This window comes from Macaca fascicularis, chromosome 13 (assembly GCF_037993035.2).
Source record: "Macaca fascicularis isolate 582-1 chromosome 13, T2T-MFA8v1.1".
Classification (NCBI taxonomy): domain Eukaryota; kingdom Metazoa; phylum Chordata; class Mammalia; order Primates; family Cercopithecidae; genus Macaca; species Macaca fascicularis.
The window spans coordinates 103,228,630-103,251,820 of NC_088387.1; the positions used below are offsets into that span (position 1 = coordinate 103,228,630).

At 40.7% G+C, this 23,191-nt stretch overlaps 2 long non-coding RNA genes across 2 annotated transcripts in view; one reads left to right on the forward strand and one right to left on the reverse strand.

Annotated features, from left to right (window-relative positions):
• The window catches only part of LOC135966873 (uncharacterized), a 57,015-nt gene that overhangs the window by 32,916 nt on the left and 908 nt on the right, over positions 1-23,191 (forward strand). The window contains exons 2-3 of the long non-coding RNA XR_010580559.2: positions 5,969-6,045; positions 17,976-18,075. This is a non-coding gene — a long non-coding RNA (uncharacterized lncRNA). The remainder of the gene's footprint in view (positions 1-5,968; positions 6,046-17,975; positions 18,076-23,191) is intronic.
• LOC135966874 (uncharacterized) overlaps positions 1,458-23,191 on the reverse strand; it is a 76,804-nt gene continuing 55,070 nt past the window's right edge. Inside the window, exon 2 of the long non-coding RNA XR_010580560.2 lies at positions 1,458-1,904. This is a non-coding gene — a long non-coding RNA (uncharacterized lncRNA). The remainder of the gene's footprint in view (positions 1,905-23,191) is intronic.

A 23,191-nucleotide genomic window follows, 5' to 3' on the forward strand; every position in this document is an offset into this window, starting at 1 on the left:
TCAGAAGAAGGGAACTCTGAGCACACAACCTTAATTGGAAAAATCTCCTTCCATAGTAAACTAGATTGTTGCACTGTTTAAACACAGCTAGTAGGGTCAGGTTTCTAAATATAGTGTTTTGGTGGAAGTCAGGGGCTTTCTAAGAGTTGAAGAGTTCTGTGATCTGGCTTATGTTTTTTGGCGTGGATTGTTTAGGTTAGAGGAAAGTCTAAAGCCATTTGAATTAGCAAGGTTTTAGGATTGTGGATGGTGAAATTTCCCAAAGCAGTTTCAAGACTGAAGGTGGGGAGCCAGACTTCCTGCCAGGCTACAAAGGGGTGCTAAGCATGAGAAAATGGACTCCATAGGGTCTGGCAGACAATCGACATATGGTTGAGGAGAGTGGGCTGGTGTCATGAGCCTCAATGAAGGACAATTATCTTCAGGAGGGTAGGAAAGCAAGGGTCCAGAAGCTGTCATGTAGGTGCATAAAATGTTTTTCAGTACCTCCTACAAACCACCATGGGACCTTGGAGGTCACATCAACACAAGCAACACCATCACCACAAGTCTATGGGGTTCCAGACACTATAGTGTAGAAGAAAGAACACTTTCTGGAATTGGAAGATATAGGAGAAGGACAGTGGAGTTGTCTTTCCTAGGAATCGCATGGGAAGCATTGGGAACCGGCTCGTGAAAGGAGAGGTGGCAGGAAAGGCCACAGAATGTGCTGATAAAAACTCAGGAGACAATGCAATCCTGGGTGGTCTCAGGAAAGACCAGGAATTAAGAAACAGATCCACTTGAGTTGGAAGGGAACAAAGGAGATAAGAGAAATGTAGTTAATTTTTTTGCAAATTATACTTTTCAGCTCGGCATGGTGGTTCATGCCTATAATCCTAGCAACTCGGGAGGCTGAAGTGGAAGGATCACTTAAGCCCAGAAATTCGAGGCTGCAGTAAGCCATGATTGTACCGCTGCACTCCAGGCTTGAGGGACAGAGCCAGACCCTGTCTCAAAAAAATAATAAATAAATAATTAATAAATAATTAAAAAGTTTTCTTAGTGCTTGATGAACCTGGGAAATGGGAACTCCATTTCTGGTTAAGTGGTTGATTTCTAAACATGTTCTCATTTGGATCACCTTATTCTTGTGTGAATTGGTCTTGTTTTCTGAACCTGGCTTTCAGATTAAAGCAAAATTGGGGTTCACTCCAGTGACATGAACACAAGACTTATATAATTTAGAGAATGTACACCATTTTCTAAAAGTGCTGTCTCCCTTTTCAAGTCACGCTAAGGATGACGGCAAGGATGTTGTAGCACTTGGAAGGCCTCAGAGGAGGGGGAAGGAGCTGACTTTAAGAGTAAAAGGTTGAATGATTGTCAGGCTGGGGGCCAAGGAAAAGGGGAACACATCTGCCAACTCTCCACTCCCCATCCAAGTGCTCCAACTTCCCATCTACCGCCAAGACACATTTTATTTTTCTGACATGAAATATGTATATAATTCTAGCCTGATTTTTTAAAGCACAAGAGGGTTGATTCTGTTTATGCCTCCCTTTACTCCCACCCAGTGCAAACATTGGCTTCCAGCCTGAGGATGACGACAGGACCTAGCAAACAGAATCCAAGAGCCAGGAAGTAGATGGCTAAGTAAATATGCCCCCTAATGCTGACATTTTTAACCAGGTAGGTGTAGAGGTGGAGGATCTGGATGGCAAGGCTCAGACAAGGGAAATAGGTGGGAAAACAGCAACTAGCACTTAATGACTGATTTTTTGCTTGTAGTCTAAAGCTATTTGTCTGGTTCCCATACCTGAACTTCAAGCAGCATCTTCTGGACTTAGTTCTTGGTGACTGGAGCAGGGAAAGTGTGGCCTCATTGAAATGGGATCAGGTTTCAGGATGTTTCATGTGTGTACCTGAAACACACAGTTTAGCATCTTCATGAGCAAAGAGATTCACGTAAGAAAGGAGATGTAATGTAAATTAAAGGAATTGAGCAATGGAAAATACGTGAGTCCATGAATTAACAGATCAACATTATTGAGCACTTCTGGTGTGCCAAGGCACATCCATACTGATAAAGGAAGCTGCCCTGGCAATGTGTCTTGTAGCTGTTATCTCATTTCATTTAATCCTCATGTGGCTGCAAGTCAGCAATGGGAAGAACATTTAAAGATATCACTCCCACTGCAGAAGGCAGGAATCCATGGCTTCAAAGATCTTGTGTCATTACTTGTTAAGGTTCCTGAAAAAATTATTAAATTTTATGCAATGTTTCAATACTTCAATGAGCAGAGTGGTTCTATTTTCTGAGGTTGTGTTCATTCCCAGCACCTAGATCATAATACATGTATTTTTATTACATGCATTTTTGAATGAAAAAAAATAGGTGATAATGAATGAAGGATTTATTTTCTCTGTGCTTGATTCTGAGAAATATAAAAGAAGAATGTATGAATTCAGTTCAATTTGTACTACTTAATTTTTGTTCTCAAAGAGCTGTAGAAGGATGTTTACCCCAAACCAGAGCAAAAGCAAGACCTTTCTCTCTCTCTCTTTTTTTTTTTAAGACAAGAGTCTCACTCTGTCACCCAGGCTGGAGTGCAAAGGTGCTATCTCAGCTCACTGCAACCTCTGCCTCCCAGGCTCAAGTGATTCTCCTTCATCAGCCTCCTGAGTAGCCGGGATTCCAGGCACCTGCCACCACAACTGGCTAATTTTTATATTTTTAGTAGAGATGGGGTTTCATTGTCTCAGCCAGACTGAACTCCTGACTTCAGGTAATCTGCCCACCTCGGCCTCCCAAAGTACTAGGATTACAGGTGTGAGCCACCATGCCTGACTGACCTTCCTTCTTTTAAGTGGCTGTTTTACTTTGTTGCTCCTTTATGTTCAGGTGCCAGAGTGCAAGTGTTGTTGAGAGCAAAATGGTGTTGCTGTGGTCATTAGCTTCAGCATAGGAAATGGCATGTGCTCTTCCAGTAGCCCATGTTAGACCTCATCTAGAGAGAGATCTGACATTTATGAAACTGAAAAAAAAACAGTTAAATCTGTAAGAGATCCTTCAAATGTTTGCTTTGGGTCTGTCTTCCCCTTTCTCCCTCTTTCTCTTTTTCTCTTTTAATCTATAACTCTATCTACTAATGTCTCTCTGTCTTAGAATGGAGAGCTCAAATACCTGCCATAATACTTCGCCCTGGGCAAGCTCAGAATCTGAAAAGAGTCTTTAATGTTATGACTCAAAACAGTATTTGTTATTATAAGAATCAAAACCAAAGAACATGCCCATGTAAGGATATGCCTTAAATTCAAGCTATTAATTAATTAATTAGCTGGGTTAATGTTGTGTATTTTTAATTCTCAGTTTTTCATGCCTCTGTGCATGCCCACAGGATGTGTTGCCTTTTCACTGGACTGTTCCTTGTGCAACCTCCTCCTCAATCTTTGGCTTGTCTTCTATCTATGTTTAGACGCCTGAGTTCATCACTGTACTCTCCTTTCTCCAACTGTTGTTGGGTGCATTCCCATGCTCCTGACTGCAAGCTGGACAGTTATAGAGCAGGATTCTCACTAAATTAAGATGGTATCTAAATAGCAAAAGGGCTCTTCTCAGCCAGAACAAAATAATATCTTCTATTTTCAGCCGACATGAGGGAAGTTCTGGAGGATTGTAGCTAAATGTGAGATGATGCTTTATTAGGCTGATGGTCTAATACTATCTTCCATATATTATACTGTTACGTTTTGAGATGTATTTTTTTTCTGTATAACACCAAGTATCACATCTCAGCTTTCATACTCCATAACTTCATGGGGCCCATTCAAGCAGACCGCAGTGAGAACGGTGCTCCCTGGAAGCTTTCAGGGCATACCCAAAAAGCCGTATGTGTGGCACATATTCCTAAAGTCATAGTACATTAGCAGTAAAATGGGAAGTATAAATAATCTACTTCAAATTCTACCTTTCACAGATAGAAACTGAGGTCCAGCAATGGAGATTCTTACATATTTTCATGCAGTTATTCATCCAGTGGCTGTATGAGTTCATGTGTAGACCACATATTGCCTTAAAATTATTCACTTTTCATACATAATAGCATTTGATGCGGGCTAAACTTTTATTTACCGTATAAAGTTATTTAAAAATATTTTCACTTTCATAAACTTATAAGATCCCCACTTTGGCAGGGCGCGGTGGCTCACTCCTGTAATCCCAGCACTTTGGGAGGCCAAGGTGGGCGGATCACGAGGTCAAGAGACTGAGACCATCCTGGCCAAGATGGTGAAACCCCATCTCTACTAAAGATACAAAAATTAGCTGGGCGTGGTGGTGCATGCCGTAGTCTCAACTATGAGGGGGGCTGAGGCAGGAGAACCGCTTGAACCTGATAGGCAGAGGTTGCAGTGAGCCTTGATCATGCCACTGCACTCCAGCCTGGTGACAGAGCAAGACTCTATCTCAAAAAAACAAAAAACAAAAAAACAAAAAAAACAAACAACCTCCACTTCCAGTCCCACCAACACAGAAGTTTTCATAATTTAAAAGCCCTTAGTAATTGAAATAATATCAAAATTTTATTCCAAAAATTTTTGCATGAAAACATAAATACTCTTCCTAAAACAGAGTTTGGGGTAGCCTGAAATATGCAAGTATAGACTTTAAAAAATTTCCTGAAAGAACACCCACGATTTTTTTTTTTTTAAACAGAGGATCCAATCTTGGGCAAAACCTACTTTTTAGTCCCTGTCTACTAAACAGCATAAGCTTTATCTTTGATGCTTAGCTTATCCATCAAAAGGGAGGTCCATTGCCCCCTGTGCTAGAAAGAGCATGGGCTGGGAATTAAAAGGCAGGTTTCCCAACACTTGACTGCTTGAGTTTCACTGTTTGACCCAGTCCATTTTATTTCCTTCTCTGGCCCATAGTTTACCAATTTGTAAAAACAGGCTAGACTAGATGATCCCTAAGGGTTCTTTTCATCTTTAATATCTTATAATTTATTTTTCTTGAATTAGGTAGAAGGTAAAGACAAATAGTTGTAATAGCATAGGATTCTCTGAAGATCAAATAATACCTACTGTAGGGCATCTAATTTTCAGCCTTGCTGCCTGTATCTATATTTCCTTTTTTTTTTTTTGAAATGAAGTCTGGCTCTCTTGCCCAGGCTGGCGCGATCTCGCTCACTGCAAGCTCCGCCTCCCAGGTTCATGCCATTCTCCTGCCTTAGCCTCCCGAGCAGCTGGGGCTACAGGCACCCGCCACCATGCCCGGCTAATTTTTTGTATTTTTAGTAGAGATGGGGTTTCACCGTGTTAGCCAGGATGGTCTCGATCTCCTGACCTCGTGATCCTCCCGCCTCGGCCTCCCAAATTGCTGGGATTACAGGCCTGAGCCACTGCGCTCGGCCACCTGTATTTCCTTTCAATGGGATCATTTTGCTCTACTATTCATAGCTAATATATGACTCCCTTTTTACAATCAGCTAGCTTGATCTACAGTGCAATGTCCTGGTTCCACCCTATCACTACTACCCCCACTTTATAAATTTTGGAATTTCTTAGCCTTGAAGCATCTTCTTAACTCTGAGCTGGGTATTTGTTTACTGGGTGTTTTCTATCATCTGGGAGTTCTTATTCAGGACTCTCTGTTCTGTATTCATCCTCTCTCTGGTCTCTGTGCTCTTGGCCTCCTCGCTGATTATTCTCTTGAATGTTTTCTCTCCCTTTATGGCTCCATTTTTTTTTTCATTTGTTTCATGTTGTTTGTGTCAGTATATTTAAGCTCTGGGTTGGCTTTTTTGGATCTTTTCTAACAAAACTTTGTTTATGTTTTCCTTTCTTTTTCTCCTTGCTAGATTATCTGTGCCTTTCCTGTAGTTTTATTCTATGAGCAACTGCAGAGAATTTGTTAGTGCAGTTGAAGATTTTCCCATTTGTTTGCTGGAATCTTCCTTCTCACTCCAAGTCTTCTTATTTTCAGGAGGTGTCACCTTCTATGTAATATCACTTGGATACTGAAACTTCTCCATGAACTGGAAGAATGTATGCTTCAGTGTGGTAAGCAGATTTTCTAAAATGACCTCTTCCTCCCTGAGATATCCTGACATAATCCCCTAAATTTGTAAATATGATGAAATATCAACTCTTGTTATTTTGTGTTATGCTATATGGTACATGTATTAGTCAGGGGGTTCCAGCAAAAGGAACCTATGGTAGATATATATGTATATATACACACACATATTCTTACACAGATAGGAAGAGAGAAAGAGAGAGACAGAGAGAGTCTTTATTGAGTTCCTTGAAGCAAAAAAGGAGATTAGATGGAGTGTTGGATAAACAAACCACCTAAGGAAAGACAAAAAATATTATGTGTACCTAGGACAACCACACCTTAAAAGAGATGTTTTCCCAATGTATGCAATAAATACGTTCCATATTACAGTATTCATAGCTAGGTTTATATCTCTAAATGAAAAACAGAAACCTTTTTCTTTTTTCAGTTGGAGATGGCTTAAAGACATGCTTATTTAAGGATTTCAAACTGACCACTCACAGACTAAATACTGTTTGGCTTATACAAACTTTTAAAAATAGGAAAAGGTTACAAAAAGCCTGCACATGAACCCTTTAATCTGTAATACAAGTTGAAATTATTTTTTTAAAAAAGAGATATTGCTTACAGCAAAATTTATGCAATTTGGTGACATGGCATGGGTTAGGAGACTTGTCCTTGCTGTCTGAACATACTATTTAAGCTCTCTGTTACTCAGCTTTCTTATCGGTAAAATGAGTTGGTTAAACAAGAGCAAGGGGTGCCAGCCCAAAAGCCTTCATGGAGCAGGCAAGTGACATGAGAGAGTGAATAGACCAGGTGCAACACAAAAGTGAGTAATTGAACTACAACAATTGGAGAATGCACAAACTGCTTCAAGGAGGCACCAGCCTGTTATTGCCATGAGGAGAAATGGGCACCGTGTTGCCAGATCTTTTGACTTTTCAAAAGAAGTTGATATCTGTTTATTATAAAGAATTTGCTGCTCAAGTAATTGCAGAGCCTGAGAAGTCCCATGATCTGCTGCCTGCAAGCTGGAAACACTGGGAATTGGTGCTGTTGTTCTGAGAACTGGAGGGTCAATGACAGAATTTCTAGTCGAGGGCAGAAGAGCGATGTCTCAGCACAAGCTGTCAGGCAGAGAGAGAATAAATTCTCCCTTCCTCCACCTTTTTGTTCTATTCAGGCCCTCAGTGGATTGGATGAAGCTTACACACATTGGGCAGGGTCACTTTACCTAGTCCACCAATTTAAATGTTGATATCATCTGGAAATGCTCTCAAAGACACACACAGAAATAATGTTTAATCTGGGAAACCTGTTTCCCAGTTCAGTGGAAACATAGTGGAAACCATCACAATACATTTGCTTTCATAAATAATGTGTTATCCAAGCGGGCCTGTTATAATTATGTAAGTCCTTAACAGCAGAGAGCTTTTTCCAGCTGGAGGCCGAACGAGAAGTCGGAGGGATTTGAAGTGTGAGTCCTGAATAAACCTTGGCTGCTACAAAGACAGAGGGCCCTATAGAAAGCATGAAGAGGAATATGCGCAGCCTATGGGAGCAGAAAGAACCCCTGACTGCAGCCAGCAGGGAAATGGGGACCTTATTCCAACAACCAGCAATCTAAAGGAACTAAATTTGGCAACAACCTGGGTGAGTTTGTGGGCAATTCCTTCCTCAGAGCCCCAGGGGGGATTCCTTCCTCATCCAGGGGGATGAGATCCCTGCCTGGTCAGCAAGACCCACTTTCTCCCATGAGATCCTAAGCAGAGCACCCAGTTACAACGTACTAGGACATTGACCTACAGAAACTGAGATAACAAATTTGTTATTTAAGCTTGTAAGTTTATGGTAATTTGTTACACAAAACTAATATTCCCTACTGTTGTGCTTCTTTGGTTCCTCTGCCCTCCTGCCTCTGCATTCAGCAAAGTGGGATTTGGGGTTCATTGAGTTAAAGGTCTTTCAAACCACATCTTCCAAGCACTGAGGGCAGCCAAAACTCCCAATTAATCTATTAAAGTATTCTAATTTAGAATTGCAGTATTGCTTTAATTGAAGAGAATGGAGAAGAATCTGTCATAGAGTTTTCCATAACCAGTTACCAGTACCTGAACTCCCTAAATCAGAAAATTATGCCCTAAACTCACCAGTGACACAGTAGGTTGCTGGGTTGATGGATAAATTCTGAAAATTTGATTCAAACTCACACCTTTCTGAGTTAAAATGTCCATTTCTCTTCTCTTAGGGTATCTTCAAAACAGCTTGTTGAGATAAGCAAGGCAGGAGTTTATTACCCCAATATTAAAGATGAGGAAATTGAGGTCCTGAGGGAACCTGGAGGCTTTCTCACAGTCGATCACTGAGAATCTGACACAAGCTGCAGATTCTGCAGATTCAAAAATGCTGCTATGAAAGGTTACGAGTATCAGTTACATGCATTTTACAATTTGTTATGGAAGTTTTTGTACATGTTAATTTGTTTCATTATCAGGTGTTATTATTAAGATAATTTCTATTTGGAAGTAAGGAAGCAATGTTAGAGAGTTTATATAATTTATTGAAAATCACAACAGTTAGTAACTATGAGAGCTCACCTTAAAAATCTGTCCAATGCCTAGCTTTCCCTTTACCTGAAATAATGAAAGACCTATTAGGGTGTTAGATCAAGCCCCAAATAACTTGTATCCTTTTTGAGTTAAGTTGGCCATGGGGGCAAATCAAGACAGCTTAATCCTGTTTGATGGTAGGCTTCCTTCCTACTTTACCATGTCTGACATTAAAAGCTGCTTATGATTTTCACTGTGGCAAAGACCAAGGTATTCTCACATCTGTCCTATGTATATGTTTCAATGCTCGAACAGTCATGAGCCAATATTTGCTCATAGAATATCAAATCTACATGTACTTAGTGTGTCAAAAGAGAGTTCTTTCAAATATTTGTAGGGTTAGGGAAGATAAAAGAAATGGGGGAAGGCTTGACAGATGATAGGAGAGGTGGGGGAGGGAGCGAGTGGGGTGATGGTTCCAGGAATATGGAGGAACTTGGAGAAATGCCCAGACTTGGGAGTGGGAGCTAGGGAATGAGACCCAGAGAAAATAAGGGAGGTGATACAGACAGACTCAAAGTGTAAGGAGGCCTTGAATGTCAGGGCAGGAAGTTTGAAATTGATGATGGAGGGACAGAGGAGACAGAGAGACATGTAGGGAAGTGGGGAGTAGTGTTGTCACGGGAGCCCTGGGGGCCTGTCATGGGCATTGGGAGTCTGAGCGAACTGGGGCTTTGGGAAGAAAATATTGCAGGGGAAAGGAGAATTGGAAATTCTCCTGTGCCTCACAGATATATAAATAAAGGACAATAAGGACTATAATGAGGAAATAAATGTCATAAAAATGTTTGATAGCAGATGGAACATACAAACACAAAAAGATGCCAATAGCCTCCAGCCAAGAGAAATAAGGGAAGGAGTTCAGTGTAGGTGACCCTGAAGCTCTGTTTCAGCTTGCATATTCTGTAATTTCTATGCTTTGATTTATTGAATTTCACTAGTGTTTGCCAGCTACTGCCTATGTAGAAAGCACTATGCTGCATAGTAGAGAGTGAGGAGTGAGAGGAAATGTGAAGTTGAATATAATCTAGTTCCCTGCTTGGAAGAAGATTTCTGTATATTGGGGGAAAAGACCCTGCAAACTGTATCACATTCCAGAGTGAGCAAGTGCCCTAAGAGGATTATACATATAATGGAAACCTCAACAGGAGGATGGGTAGACTTCAAGTCATCTGTAAAGTTGATGGTTTTAGACACAGGCAAGCCCTATGTCTTGTAGTTCCCTTCTAGACAGAGGAAACTCGTATCTAAAGGGGTAAGAAAAATGTTCTGGGTATAATAATTATGGTAAGCAGAATTCCAATTTGATCTCCAGTGAATCCCATCCTTGTATAAGCCCCTCCTCTTGACTGCAGATGGAACTCTAGGCTTGCTTTGTCAGAGGTGGTGGATGTCATTCCCATAATTATGTTATGTTGTATGGCAAAGGCATAGAAATATTCACTCCTATGTTTGTGTTTCTTTATATAAGACTCCATCTCAGCACAGTGGAGAGAGATTTCCTGCCACCTTTGAAGAAATGAGTTGCCATTTGTGAGAATTCCACTTGGCAAGGAAGTATGGGACCCTCTAGGAATCGAGAGCATTCCCCAGCTGAAGACGACAAAAAATAACAACCTCAATCTTACATCTCCAAGGAACTACATGCCATTAGATTGGTGCAAGAGTAATTGTGGTTTCTGTCATGAAAAGTATGGCAAAAACCATAATTACTTTTGCACCGACCTAATACCAACAAGCAGATAAGCTTGGAAAACACCCCTGAACTCCAGAAAGGAAAGTAGCTCAGGGCATACCTAGAGTGTAGTCTTGCAAGACCCTGAGCAGAGGATCCAGCTAACACATACCTGGACTCTAGACCAATAGACAGTAAGATAGTAAAGGGATGTTTCTCAAGCCACCAAATTTGTGGTAATTTGTTACACAGCAATAGAAATAGGATACTATAAGCTATCAGGTTAAGTTTGAGCTCTGAGTATATGTTGGGGGTTGGTGGGATGGAAGGCTGAAAAGATTGGGAAGAGACAATTTAGTCTAGTCCAAATTAGAATCTATGCACTGAATGTAGTCTTATTCAAATTAGAACTAAATGAAATTCCAGTGGTTGGGACAGTGTTGGAAAACACCACGTGAACTACCATGTTCTGTGGTAATGGTTGTGGCATAGTTTGGGCACTAAGAGGGAGACTGAATATTCACAAACTGGTAGGAGTTATCCCCATACTGTCTTTCTGGCACTTGCCTGGCTTCTGCAAGTTTGCAGCCATTGCCAGGATTTTCTATGGGGCTCCTCCACTCTTTTTGAAGTTGTTAAAGTCTCATAGCACAAGGTAGTGGAGAAGCACAAGGCAGGAATGAACTATGGTTAGACAGAAGTACCACAGAATTCTGGAAGTTTGAGGTGGGTAGAAGCCTTAAAGGTATATCTCCTATTTCTCTCTATGATGCATGGCCCTTCTCTGTAAAGTTTCTGATACATGTACATCCACCCAAATTACTAACCAATGGCTCACTGCTGTGGAAAGACTGGATTGTTAAAGCACGTCAGTCATGAGAAGCTTTATTAATCTGAACTGTAATTTAATGAAATGGCAATTGTCAGAGGTGAGAGGTGCCTTTAAGATGATCAGTTTAAAAGAGGAGAAAACAAGACCCATATAGGAGAAGGTAATTATACACGCTCCCATAGTCACTCAATAACAGGGCCAAATAGAACCAGCACCCCTTCTACCAGCAGCCTCTCAAGTATGGATCTGACAAATCAAGGAGGAAGGATTTATTTAAACATGCTATTAGGTACAAAATATGGCCGACTTTGCCTTTTGAAATTTATATCCAAACCCAACAATTACCCAAGCATTGCCATGGCTTACTAGAGAGAGCACTGTCAAGTTTGTTACGAGTACATATACCATTCTGTCATCTGTTCTTCTTGACTATTTCTACTTCCCTTTATTTGTTTAGTATATATTTACTGCATAAATGTGAATCTTTTCCTTTAGAAAAGCAGGGCTAGCAGTAGGTTCATGTTTACTTCTAGGGTTGTCCTCTTAATATTAGGGGGTGACATCCCTTCTTATCTATGAGATATGCTTTTCTCTCTCTGGGCACAGTTCTCTTCGGCTTCCTCTCAATTTCAAGTAGACGCTGAAAATAAAAATCTGCCAAGCATTTCAATTATAGTTGCTCTCCAGAACCAGAGCAGCAGAATTGCACCACTAGAATGACACATGAATGTTGGAATGACAGTTGAGGAAATGATACAGCTCAGAATCACCCAACATGGGCACTCTTATCTGCAAAGCAACTTCTGTCTCTTCTTTCCTCTGAAATTCTCCCATAGGGAAGATAAAGAGGAAGGGACAAGAAAGAGAAAAAAGGAAAAAGGAGCATGGGAGGAAGGAAAATTGAGGAAGAGAGACACAGTAGAGTATTGAAAGAAGAGAAAAGAAAGGGAACATATAACGTTAGATATTTTTTTTCCTGACTCAAAACATTAAAAGCAATTTATCAATCTGTGTGTGCACCCAGACATATTTCCCTTGATTGGAATGCTGTGGCTACTTCAGTCGTACAACCAGCTGCCCATTAAACACAGATTGATATCCTGGAAATTTGGGTGGAGGTCAGTGACTATCTTAAAATGAAGTAAAATTCCTGTAGCCAGGATGGCTGAGTGAAGCCCCTTGCATCCTACTGTAGGGTCTGTCCAAGGCTTCATCTGATAGGAAATGACAAATAGCCACTCTCCAATAGCAGAATTGCCCCCCTGAGAAGCATTCCTGGGAAAGAGCATAAAACCACAATCAAATGACCATGCTGCTTCCCATATTAAGTACACAGTGAGTGGTTCATGTGTGGGCCTTGGACAGAAGTCTAAATCTCCAGACAGACACTTGGACGGCTGTTGTTCCTAATGACTCCACTGGCCTTGACATGTGAGCAAGCAGAACATGTACCCATTAGAAGCAAATTTTTATTAGAGTGGCCATTCCAGGGATTATTAGGAACTTGTAAAGAATGTAATTACCACTTAAGCTGTATTCAGTTGAATATATTTTAACTATAATTGAAAACAAATGAATGCTTAACTGTATGGTTGGTTAGGCCACCATAACCAACTGTTATCTTATTATTTACATTAATTAAAACAACATGCACTGGGATTTATTTGCAAGTGTGCAGTTACAATTCAATAAAGGCTCAAAACAGATTTCTTTATTTAGCGTCTGCTCTTGCAGCATTGGCTCAGTGTTGGCCAGTATGATTTTTGCCACAAACTCTTCTGATCCACTGAAATGAGAAAAGAGAGATGTGTATTTCTTTTCATTAAAATAAAATGAATGCTTTCAAAAAAGCATGTAAACTCATCAAGTTCTTTCTTTTCTTTGGTGTAACAGGAAGGCTCTGAATGGTTGTGGCCACCTGACCACTTTAATCTTGATGATTTTCAAAAGAAATCAGCTTTCAGCTTTTGTTGATCATTACAAGTGTTTGGAGCTTTGAACTGCTGAGAGTATTGTATCTGTTTTTAAGCAAATGCAATCATCAAGGATCTCCTAGTATTTTTTGCCTCATATTTGATGTTTTTTCCCAACATATTAGGAAAAAGTAATTTTAGGGGAGTTTTCTGTAATTATTTAACTTGCCTTCTGAGGAAACCTCTAAGAGCCTATATTGGAAATACTGGAGCTGACTCTAGCTCCCTTGTTCAATGCAATACTGGGATATGACTTTGTGTCCCTGGACTTTAATTTTGCAATCTGTAAAAACAGGGATAAAAATTTGGTCTTATCTACCTAGCAGGGATATGTTGAGACTGCAGAAGATAGCACTGGAAGGGTTTTGAAATCTATCATGAATATCCCAGAGGTCAGGATCATGACCCATGGTCATCACAGACCCATGAAGTTGGTCTTCATTGAAGGCAGCAAGAGTCTGACACTTAGTAGATGCTCCATTAGTGTTTCTTGAACGGTTTTATGGTATGCATCTTTACTGGTTATCGAGATACATTTAGGACAAGCAGAAATGAACCTCAACCTCAGTTGTGAGGATTTATGTAGTTTGAAAGAAAAGTGCATGTGTGTGCCACAGTGAGCTGCAGGAATGCCTCCTGAAGAGCATTCTGCAAGTGTCTTTTCCACCTGTCCTTCCACAGTTTTCCTTGATCCTGTTGTCACAGTTAGCTAACTGATTCTTTGGAGGCATTGCCCTGTTTCATTTTGCTTGTGGTCATCAACCTTATTGTCAATTTAAGGGACATCTTTGCTTAGCTAAACACAAATATCTGTACATTATTACATCTTCCAGTGACCATAGGATGTGGCAATGAGAGATGTGAACTTGAGGGCAGTGCCTGGAAGAAGAAGATGTGCCACAGAGAGGACAGGAGCTCAGGATTCAAAATTATTTAAAAGATTCTGTCATAAGATCCTGACGAGATGGGGCAAAGGGTATTTAATTTTAAGGAACCAAATTCTAGGAAATCAAAACTAGTTACAGGTGAAGTTCTGATAAATTATCCTTTACAAAACAACTACCAAATGGACATGGCAGACAAGATTTCATCAAACCTGATCTTAGTCTACTTTCCCACCTTGGTTAGTCATCACTCTCACCACCTGTTTACTCATGAGACACATATAATCTACATGTGAACATGTAGCAGCATGAACATGAAGGCAGCAATGTCCCCTTCTCTGAACACGTCATATTTTTACTCTTCTGTGCCTTTGTACCTACTGTTATCTCTGCCTGGAATACCTACTTCCTGTCTCCCTCGGAAGCTCAGAGTTTTATGACGATACAATTTCATGTCTGCCTCCTCCACAACCCATGAGCCTCTTGAGGGCAGAATCTCATCTCAATCATTTTTACACTTTCGAATCTCAGTCAGGTGCTGGCGGGGAGTGTTTACTTACTGAAGGCATATATGTAATTGGTGTCTGATACAACTTTCTGTGAAGATGTGAATGTTCTAGATGTGTGCTGTCTGGTCCAACAGCCACTAGCCATATGTGACTATTGAGCACTTGAAGTGTGGCTAGTGCAACTGAGGAGCTAAAGTTTTAATTTTAATAAATTTAAATAGTCACATGTGACTAGTGACTGCTGCACTGGACAACACAGCTATAGGTAATGATAAAAGAATGGCCAAAAGAGATTCTAAGAAATGCTGCTCACGATCTATGACAAGAGGACTGGTATAAACCCAAACGAGTGAGACCAGAGATGAGAAAGGGCATTCTACTCAACCCCATTTCTCCCTCACGCGATGTTGATCATGTAGTTCTGCAGCTGGCTTGGAAGCCAGAAGATGCCAGTATGCATAGCTGTGCTTTCTCTCTCTGACTTGACTCCACTCCTGAATGGTCAACATACTCTGGTTGGTTGGTGGCTGTAAAAAGAATCCTTTCCATAAAGTATGAAGAGGGCTTTGGAAAGGGAATCAAATTCAGTGGCAAGGGAGGGAATGAATTTCTTAGAGTCCACTGAAGGAGCCCTTGTAATACAAGGCAGTGCTGTAAGACCCTTCTCAGGGTGGAGTAGCCTTGTCTTTGGCACACCATTCCTGAAAGGCCAGGAAGGGCCCAGCTCAGACAGGGAGACAGAGAATGTCTGGGTTGGGAAAGAGAAAGAGCACTGCAGGGTCACCAGTTGGAACAGACTGAAACCAAACCCAGCTGGAGGTCAGGCGACATGCTTTCCAGATGTCTCCCAGGGACTGGCTCCCATTACTTTCTGCAAAAGAGGTGCTTGAAATAAAAGTGAAATCACCACAGCTCCATAGTCATGTCTTTGACTCCCTAACACTGCCCCGTCCTTGCTAGGGAGTATTTAAATGTTCATCACCTTGAGAGTTTCTGATCATGGCTTCAGAAGATCCATGAGTCCCTGGAATGGTAGGTCAATTTTGTGTGTATAAGTATTTTCTAGAAAAATGAATCAAAGCATTTGTAAAAAGTTCAAGATTTATAAATCAAAAGATTTAGAACTGCTGTTCTATTTTACATTCTACCTGCCCTGTCTCATATGAAGAACCAAAGGCTAAGAGAGCAAAAATGACATTTCCCAGGCCATGCACTGAGTCAGTGGCAGAACAAGAATGGAAGAGGAGAGACCAAAGGGTAGAGCTCATAACTCCTCATCAGAGACCCATCCTCTCTTCCCCAGCAATCATCAGCACTTTTGAAAGTAGTTGGTCTACCTAATATGCACCCATCATGTCAACGTCAGCCTTTATTTCTCCAGTCTTCATAATATATCGTGAGAAACTTAGTTGTGCTTGGGTGAAATCCAGAGTGAAAGTCAGGTCTTCATGATTCCCAGTGGTCTCTGGAAACTGCAGAATTAACACAAATAATCTGTTCATTCTCAAAGCAACCAAATATTATCTGTAGTCTGAATAAATTACATTTTCCACATACAAATGAGTGCCTTAAAATGAATGCAGATGCTATTGAGATAAAATAAAATGCTAATTTATCTAAAGTTAATTTATTTCAAACAAAGCACTAAAAGTTAAACAACCACAATTGGGGCTACAAGCTTTGAAGTATTTTGATACCATAAAGGAATCCTCACACTCACAAGAGTATGAACCATTAAAGTACGTCTACTATATTTTCCTGACTTGGCAATGAATAAATAAAGTAAGTTCAAGTTTATTTCTTTATAACTAGTGTTTCAAATGTTTTTTCTATTCATTAAATTAAAAAAAGCTGTTGACATATCTCAAGTGACGGTGCCCTATCCCATGACCAGGGTCCCTAATGCTGCCAGGCATTCTCCATTTCATGGAGGCTGCTGCCACTTAGAAGAAGCACACAGGTTTCCGATTTGTAGGAATAGGATGTAGGTACCCCTAGGTATCATTTCTAGGGATATTGGCCTTATCTGTGTGTAGATGGGTTGAGGTTATAATAGCTTTTTCAAAACTGAGGACAACTGGTACAGCTATGGATTGTAATGGGAAGGTGCCTCTGGGGTTGACTGGATCCCATTCTGCCAACTGCATGATGGGCAGACTGTCTCATTCTAGGTCCCAGAAGGAAACAAATGGCCAGTGCAATCTTCCTGGTTTTCTTATAATAAAGACACCATTTATTATGCTCTCTGCTTTGTTTATTCTCACTGAGATTTTTCATAAATAAAAACAAATTTGTGGATTATACAGTTATGCATATGTAAAACATACTTGTTGGGACCCTCCAGTTGTCTCACATCATTTTCTCCCGAAAGTCCTTAATTACATTCTAGGCCAAATAAACCCAAGGGAATAAGACCACACATAGTACTTTAAACTGTGTTTTAGGAGATGATGGATAATGCCCTCACAGTAGCAGCTTCTTAAAGACATTTCAACTCAGAGTTGTTTGTTTAGACATCTAGAGACAGGCACCCCATTCTGCAACTAGAGCACAGAGGACCTCCTTCTGCCTGAGTTTTTGGAAGTGAACAGACAAATGGCCCTGGTCCTGCTATAGGAGGCACACAGGACATCTCCCCAAGAAGACCGTGGAGTTGCTTGCCAAAAGGAAGTTAACACCAGCAGGGACTGCAGGGGCAGCAGAAATTCTGTTATAAGGAAGCAGGCTCACTAGGAAAACACATGCAGGTCTTGCTAAGTTTATTTATAGAACCGAGTGGCTCACATGCACCAGACCTACTCCTCGCCCAACATTGGCAGACATGACTCTCTAGTGTTTTACGTCCTCCAGAGTTAGCATAGGCTTTGGGGCTCTATGTCCTTTTTTCCAGCCAATAGCCACCATCTTGTAATGTCACCGTTCCTTCCACTTAACACTTTTTTCTCTACTATGATGCCACTACTCCTGTGTCTCATGTTAACATTCCTTCAGTCATCCATTCCTCATCATAATGGATTTTCAGACATTTTTCTCCAGAAAGTAGTTTTGACAGTGATCTGTGGGACATAATCATGAATAGTTTGATTGCTAATGAGAAGGCAAAGAATATTATGTCATCAAGGTGAGTGAAGATGATGGGAGATGAAAAAGGGAACTCTATATCAGTCTACTTCAATGGACCAAATACCTTTATGTGTTTTGGGAGTTGAGTTCCAGGTGTAAGAAGTTACCAGGGCCATATATGATTAGAATTGGAAATAAGTTCTTCATATAGCACTTCACATCATGGGCTTTTCTGATAATTTATCTTGCTTTTATCAACTACTAATGAAAGCCAGTAGGGATAGATAACTACTGACTCCACCCCTATCCAAAGCAGGATTTCATAATACCTGATTACAAATATGCCCTGTACTTGACATACTCTTGGAATTTTTGCATTCCCAGAAATAGAAGAAAGAAGCTTACAATGTCCACCCAATTTACTAAGAAACAGACGAGTTTTGGAGGTTTAGAATGATGTGGTTTGGACCAAAAGATATGATTGGTAAGTGTCACAAAAGTGCCATGTAAATCTGGAAGATGGTACTTTTGCAGATGCCTGAAATAGTCCCAGCCCAGCAAACCCAGTTGATAATGAGTATCTTTTGTCAACAGAGGAGGCCTCCTGAAACTAATTCATAAAAATAGTTAACAGTGGACCAAGTGCTTTCAACCACAGGATGTTGAGGATTTTTCACTATAGCCTGAACTTTTAGAAATAACATTTGTCAATGTTGTTTTTATAAGATGATTGATTATTTTAGTTAGCAAGAACTTAACAAACACCTACACTAGATGGATCAGTAACACAAACATGAAAACAGGCTTAGTTTTGGGTATGAGGCACACCCAGATTCAAATGGCTTCTAGGGAGCACACTTGGTTGTTGGTTTGAAAGTTAATCCAACACAAAAATATCTTTCTGAACAAAATTTCTGTACATAAGAAAAAATATAAACCCAGAATTATAGCAATGGAAACACAAATTTCAGTTTCTACAAAAATAGTTTTTTAAAGATCATAGAAGATGAAAAAATTAAAAAGGAAACATACTGGCGTATTGGAATTGTATGGCTAATTTTTCTCATTTTATATTTAAAGAAACTTAGGCTCAGGTAGGGAAGGGACTTTTTTGAAGTAACAGAGTAAAAAATTTCATAAAATTCCAACTTTTTAACTCCAAGTCTAGTATGTTGCTCCTTTCTCTCCTAATCTTCATTGTTTTCCTATTGCCTTCCTGCTACTGGTAACAGTTTTGAGTTTTTTTGTACTGAGGCACTGATGAGGCCAGGAGAAAGTGTACAGGAAGTCATCATTTGCCTGCACATAAGCAACCAGGCTTTTTATTCCCTCAGTTGAAAATGCAGGCTGTTTTTTAGTTGGGTGACATAGCAATTAAAAAATTCTATATGACTAAACATTCTGGTCACCTCTACAGAGGGTTATATTTCCCACATGTACTTTTCCACAGAAGCCATCGTAGAGCTGTGGTGTGATTCTTTCTTCCCTTCCCTCCAGTTGTCTGCGTCTTTCCCACACATTGTAAGGAACAGGACAGTCCCTCCGATGTGTTGGTCCTGGCCACCACGCAGATCATGTGGGGAGAGAGGCAGGCTGCTTCAGGGAATCCTGCCACAGAGGCTGGGTGGGAGAGAACAGGAGCTCGATGTGAAGAACAGGGACAAGAGAGCAAGGTAGAGCAGCACCAGCGTTTTCGGAGTCAAGGCAAGAAACTGTGAGAAGCCCATCTTAGAAACCTTCTTCTCTGAGCTATCCCAATAATGCGATTTTATTATACTGTTGGGCCCTAAGATAACATTCTTCTACCAGGAAGAGGGAGATTGACTATTTTATCAGTCATTAATTTTGGTAAGTATTTTTGAGTCTTATTCATATAATAAAAACTAGACTAGATGGAAAAACAACTGGCAAACTGTGTGTGTGTCTGTGTGTGTATGTGTGTGTATTATTTATCATATATATCACATGTATGATATATGTGTGATATATATTATATGTATATATACTTCTTGATTCTGCTCAGCTTTCTGTTGCCACGTGAGTATAGAATTTATATTGGGTTCTGCAAAAGACAAACCTCCCCACTCAAAGCTTTAGCTCATTCTGGGATTCAAGAGTATTACAAACTACCAATGCAAGGCAAGGTTGGACAAATGGGCAAATGAAGAGCGCTGATAGAGACAGACCTTTGGGAGACTTTGCTATTGATAATTCCTTGACTGAGAGTCCCACCAGGGAGCTCTTGCAGTGGCTGGTTTCAAACACCTCTGGTAGCTCCCACAATGACATGCACCTCTGTACTCTCACCCTGGTCTTAGCATTGAGGCCTGAAAATACTTGCATTTTCTTTTCCTTAAGAACAAAGATAATCAGTCCTGTTTTTATTCACATGTTTCCTCTTATTTTATCCCTTGCCAGGACCCCCTGAGGCAGATCCCAGGTAATTCTGGCAGTTGCAGGCTACCTCGGAATACGGCTGTTTTTTGTTTGCTGTCTGGGTCAGGTCCAGAGCAGCTTTATGGAGGACCCTTTATATTCTCATCCTGGGTTATCATGGAGTTCACAAAGGAGGAATACCTCGTGTTCTAACAAAGTTATTCAGGAAAAGAAAGAATAGCATTGGTATTCATTTGCCAGGTATATATTTATTAAAATAGGGCTCAGTGTTGGAAATAGAAAGAAATAGATAATCCCTGCTGTGGAGAGGCCCACACTGTGGTGGGAAAGCAGACATGGAAACAGGCAATGACAAAGTGGTGTGCTGCTAGCAGACAGGTATGCATGCAGTATAATAGTAGCATAGAGAATAAAATCATCTCCCATGTGAGAAGGAGTCATAAAAGAGGTGAGAACTGAGTTGAGCTATAAGGAATAATCTAGGGTTTACCAATCTAGGAAAGGGTAAAAAAATAAACAGACAAAAGACACAGCATATGCAATACTGCAGAATACATATTATAGTTAATCTATTACTCTAACTCAAGTGGGATAAGGTGTAGTTTATATTTCCCTCTGAAGCCATTGCAATTTTCCCTTCACCTATTGGATTTGTTGTTTGTTTTGAGAAATAAATAGATAAGGAGGAAAGAATTAAGGGCAGAGTGGGATAGGGAGATAAATAAGAATAAAAGTAAATTTGCTAGAGCCTTGCTTACATTATTACCACACTAAAAGAAAGATAAGAAAAATCTCCTTCAAAGTCACTGATTCATTTGTGCAAACCCCTAGTAACACCTAGCAACTTCCTATTATTGAAATTGTGAAACTAAGCCTGGAATGGAACACTCAATATCAGCCTTAGTCATTGATCCCATTGATTCAGCATGGTGCTTCATGGAATCCAGGAGATTGCCTAGAGCAGGATTCATTCTTTCTGTTTCCCCTAAAGTGCCAGCAAAGCACCTTCAAGTGGAGCCAGCTGATCTGAACAGCATTTGAGCATGCGGTGCTCCCATGAGTTACCAGTATGTGAGTTACAGGCAAGATGTGCACACAGGGATAGACACCACTGACTCCAAGAGGCCCCCAAGGGAGGAAGACTTCTTGGTCCATCAAGTTTGGTAATACACCTGGATCCTTCAGCAATGGTGTACAAAAGAACTCTCCCTGAAGAATAGGCTCCTGAATGCAACATTATTTATGGAAAGTGAAGCAGTACAATGAAGGACCTGGCCTCTTCCTTTCTCCTGGGCTCTGAGTAACTCCCTTGGGAAGGCTGTCCAATCATGGCAGTCAGAGGTTATGTCCAAGTGTTGTTTGAGGGGAGCAACAAAGAGCCAACTGCAGGTGTAGGCATGCCCCCTCCTCCATCCTAGGCCTTCTGGAGAAGGCTGTGCTTTCTGAGAAAGGCCTAATGAAAAGGATCAAGCTCACACAGAGTCCCTGCTGTGCAGGAAGATTGCTTCCAAGAAGCGATTCATTTTTAGTTTAACAACTGTGCATTTGGTCCCCACACAATTTATCTTCATGCAAAATCACATACCTGTGTGCCAGATGTGCACAGCTGTATATGAGCAACTGCTGATCTATCTGTATCACATGCCAAGTGCCTGTTTCTTTAAATTAGGGTGGGTTGAGATTTGGGCCGTGTGAAAATTTCATTTTGAAACCAGAAACCAAGCAAGCCCTGACTATGGGGCCGGGGGCGGGGGTGGGGGATGGTGATTTGAGCATAGTATGATGATGAACCAAGGTTGACTTAGTCTTTTTCAGGACCCCCCAGAAACTCCCCCTTTCACGACCCCTAAGATTCAGCTGCATTCTAGGTCTGGAGAGGTTAGGCTATCTGGAGACTTAGTTCTGCCAAAGTGTGCGGCCCTTGTAAATGCCTGTGGTGAAACTGCAAAACCTCTGCCCAGCCCTCAGGAGCTCTTGAAGCAAAATAGAACCTGACATTTTTAGATGGTGTTTCAGTTTTTACCCTCTGAATTCAGAAGAAGCAAGATCACAGTACACGAAATGAAGGCTACTACCCCAGTAGCAGGGCATTGCAATCCACCCAAGAGCAGGCAACTGAAGTGATGAGGGGATCGTTCCTCCGGAAACACACATCTTTGCGTGCACTGAGGGATCCGCAGCAGAACACGTGGACGTTTCTCCTCTGGTCTTGCCTGTTTGTCCTTTCATGGCCAAAGAAAGTCAATAGGAAAAGGAGACTCATCCATCGTTTTGTCAGTTTATGACCTATTTTTGAGTATCCACTAATGCTAGGTGTCCAAGTAGATATCAACAGGAGGTAAAGGAGTATAGTGCTTGACCCATAATAAATATTCAATATATGTTCATTGCTGATAAGGTGATTGCAGATGTGCTTTTTTTTTTTCAATTTTTGAGGACCTACAAGATGTCAGATACATAAAGTCCCCTGTTAATTCTTATATTGCAACAAAGCAGGCAATATTACTCCTATTTTTCCAGTAGGAAAACTGAGGCTCAGAGAGGTTACAAAACTTAATAAAAAGTCATATATCTCATACATGGTGGAGTTAGGCTTAAGATTTAGCTGTGTTTGATTTCAAATTCTGTCTTTGTTCCACTGTGCTGCTGCTGTTTCTTCTCTAGCAGTTCTCAGAGCCTCAAGAGAAGGCTTTTCCCTCTGGGAGTGTACTGCATTTGCTCCTTCCGGCCTGGGGACCTGCCTCTTTAATAGGTAACCTGGATGAAAGACCCCCAGAGCGGCCTCCCCACAGTTACACCTCCTAGTTCCTTTCTGGTTCTCACATGGGCAGGCACTGATAAATCAGCTCACAGTACACAGGCTCCATTTGAATTTCAACAAAATTTTCTAAAAACAGTAACCAGATGCAATTCAAATCACATTGTGTCCACATAAGGAATCCATTCCAAGAAAAGTCAGAGGATGCATCTCAGTCAGAGGAGTGGCTTCTAATCTTCCCTGGCCTTGTTTTAGAACTCCAAGAAGAAATAATATCCAGATTAATTTTAGAGTTCAGTCATTGAATTTGGTCTCAGGAAAATTGCATATATAATTTAGTCTTATAACGATGACCCCGAGATCAAAGATCACTCAAGGGTAGTGATCCTTCTAGACACCTGCCACACTCAAAACAATTTCCTCTTTTCAGTTTAAAGAACTATTT